The following is a 3,544-nucleotide window of genomic DNA, read 5'->3' on the forward strand; positions in this document are numbered from 1 at the left end:
GTTTCCTGGTGGCTTAGCAGTTAAGGATTTGGTGTTGTTACTGCTTTGGCACAGGCTCGATCCCTGGCCCCCAGAACTTCCCCATACCACAGGCGTAGCCAAAAAAAAAAAAAGAATATAAAATGTGCAGCCATTCTGACAGAGTAGCAATTCTCCAAATGTTTGAACCTAGAGTTACAACATGACCCAGAAATTCTATTCCTAAGTATATACTGAAGAACTGAAAACATATGTTCACACCAAAACTATACATGGCAGCATTATTCATAATAACAAAAAAATGGAAACAATTTTTTTTTATTTTTATTTTTTTGCTGTTTAGGGCCGCACCCATGGCATATAGAAGCCGCATCTGCAACCTACACCACAGCTCACGGCAATGCCATATCCTTAACCCACTGAGTGAGGCCAAGGATCGAACCCACAACCTCATATTTCCTAGTCGGGTTTGTTTCCACTGCGCCACCATGGGAACTGCAGTAGTTTCAATATGACTTTGCTAAGAGGGAATTTATTTGCTAGACACCTTATTTGCTAGACACAGAAATAATCAGTGAGGTAGTATCTTTATCTTCATATTATGGATGAGGCTCAAAAAGTATAGGGTTACACGTCACATTAGTGGGCAAGCTCCTTTTTCTACTCCAATCTACCTGTCAAAGTGAACTTTTTAAAAATTTATTTAGGCTGCCCTGCAACACATGGAGCTCCAATGGCAGGAATCAGTTCCGAGCCGAAGCCTTGAACTAAGCCACAGCTGCGGCAACGCAGGATCCTTAACCCACTGTGCTGGGTGGGGGATCGAATCTGTGTCCCAGAGCTCCCAAGATGTTGCTGATCCCATTGTGCCACAGCAGGATCTCCCAAAATGAATTTTAAAAGGTGATACTCCCCTGTCCCTAAAACTTCAAAATTGTACCCTAGTGTCAATCTGTGTTTACTTGGGGTTTTTTTGGTGGTTGTTTTTTTGTCTTTTTCTAGGGCTGTACCCGTGGCATATGGAGGTTCCCAGGCTAGGGGTCTAATTGGAGCTGTAGCCACCAGCCTATGCCACAGCCACAGCAACAATGGATCCAAGGCGCATCTGCAACCTACACCACAGCTCATGGCAACGCCGGATCGTTAACCCACTGAGCAAGGGCAGGGACCGAACCCGCAACCTCATGGTTCCCAGTCGGATTCGTTAACCACCGCGCCACGACGGGAACTCCTGTGTTTACTTCTTTTCATTGTCTATTCCAACCTAATCTCAACCTTCCTACTATCTTCACCCTTTGCTCTGGCCAGAAAGATCTCCCTCTTCTCCCTGAACATCCCAAAATCTATGGTCAAAAGAGAGATCATGGAGGGGTGCATGTTGTGATCATATAATTTGTAGGTTCTGCACAGATGTAAACTAGCATCTTACATTTTCCTCTAGAAAGTGTCTTCTTCTTTTGACAGATGCAAAGACTTAGGATCTTTCAAGACTGAGTTCATTCCCCTCCAACTCTGGGGACCTCCAGACCGCAGGGTAGGCAGGGGGCTCTTCTTCCTGGATTCCTAGACATTCACCACAAAATCTGTTCCCTGCCATGCCCTGGCCCCATTTGACCACCAACCACAATATTTGCTTTGCTATGTAAGTTCTTTTGTCCATGTTTTTGTTAGGAAGTAGTAGCTGTTTCACTTGGACTTAATACTGGGTTCTCTTAGCCTCAGTTTCCTCATTCATCAAATAAGAATGATGGTTATGTTTGTGGTACCCATGGTTCTCTTTTCAATTCCATTTTGGACTTGTTGTAGGCAGAAGCAATGCTGTCTAGGGCAGTGGTTCTCAAAGTGTTGTCTGGAGATCCTTCGGCATCGCTGAGACCGCTCCCAGGGACCTGTGAGTTTCCCTCTTTTTCAACCACATATGTGTATGAATCTGAGTTTTCTTCATATACTTGAATCAAAACAACACAACAGATTGAATGCAGAAACAGATGTGAGTCCAACTGTTTTCTATTATGCAGGCATTGAAATGTTTGCTGAAATGTTAAAAAAAAACACTGTTCTAATTTTTTTGAAAATATAATTTTTAAAATAAAAATGTTATGCTAACATAATGTGATGACATTATTTTATGAATTCACAAACACTTAAAATTCTGTTTTCTTTTCTAATACAGTAGTTATCAATATATATAATCCACACAAACAAAAGATCTTTGGGATCCTCGATAATTTTTTTTTTCTGGCAGTGCCCAAAGCATGGGGAAGTTCCTGGGTCAAGGACTGAACCCAAGGCACTGCAGTTACAATACTGGATCCTTAACCTGTTGTGCCACAAGGGAACTCCCTCGGTAATTTTTAAGAGTGTAAACTTTAATATCAGAAAGTTTGAGAATCCCCAGAGGAAAGTGTTTCTGATTTGGATTTTCCAGGTACCTCATGGTCTTAACCTTCCCCTGTGTTTCGGTTTCTTTTATCTCTAACACAATACTCATCCATGTGACTTGGGCAGCTATTAATCTTTCTTTTATTAATGTTTATATGGTGCAGTGTATCTGTATATAAGGACTGTCTCTGGAAGAATACACAATAAACTGGTACCAAGAGGAATTGCAAAACTGGAAGACAGTGGCACCGTAAACTTCTATGCTCTGTTTTTTATTTTTTATTTTTTTAATTAAAAAATAATTTTATTACTACTGTCACCAAAAACAAATGCATATTCTGGTTAGGAAAACATGGCTAAATTAGTAGTGGACTGATACCTTGGCCGTCTATGTTATTTGTGATTATGTGGTTGAACTTGCACTTACAGAGCTGAAAAAGCTGTAGCTGTAACTTTGCATGTAGTTGGAGTATTCAGAGCAAAGTATCAACATGAAAGAATCCCCTCTTCATTATCACGCATTTAAGTTCTCAGTGGTTTGTTGGTGTAGAAGAAGCGTTAATTAGCTAATGTTAATGCAGCCAAGAGCAATATAGAAATATAAGGCTTACTCAGAATCACAACTTTTTTCATACATTTTCTACTTTAAATCTCAAGTTTTAATCTCTTAGATATAAGTTGCTATTATTGCTTTGTGTGTGTGTGTGTGTGTGCTCAGAATCACAACTTTTTTCATACATTTTCTACTTTAAATCTCAAGTTTTAATCTCTTAGATATAAGTTGCTATTATTGCTTTGTGTGTGTGTGTGTGTTTTGTTTTTTTAGCTGCTGCACCCACGTATGCTCTGTTTTTTAGTACACGGTGCATGCACTGCCTATATTTAATATTGAGCCATTAAAAGTAAAATTACGCTTTCGTTTAGATAGATAGTAAACAGAAGTCAGCTCAAGTATTGTTGACTGACCAAAAAAATTCAAAAACAAAAAAAGCAAGTTTTCCGCGCCCGCGATCACTCTCGTCTCACTATTTCGCGCTGCTTCTGCCCAGCTAGAGGTTCACCCTCAGGCCTTAAGCCCCGCCTATCACAACCCCGCCCACCATCGTGCCCACGCCCTTCGTGACGTAACGTCCGGTCGACCCGCTACGCTGGGCTCTCCCTGGCTCCCGCCTTCGCCCGCTTC

The sequence above is a fragment of the Phacochoerus africanus genome, chromosome 15 (genome assembly GCF_016906955.1).
Source record: "Phacochoerus africanus isolate WHEZ1 chromosome 15, ROS_Pafr_v1, whole genome shotgun sequence".
Taxonomy (NCBI): domain Eukaryota; kingdom Metazoa; phylum Chordata; class Mammalia; order Artiodactyla; family Suidae; genus Phacochoerus; species Phacochoerus africanus.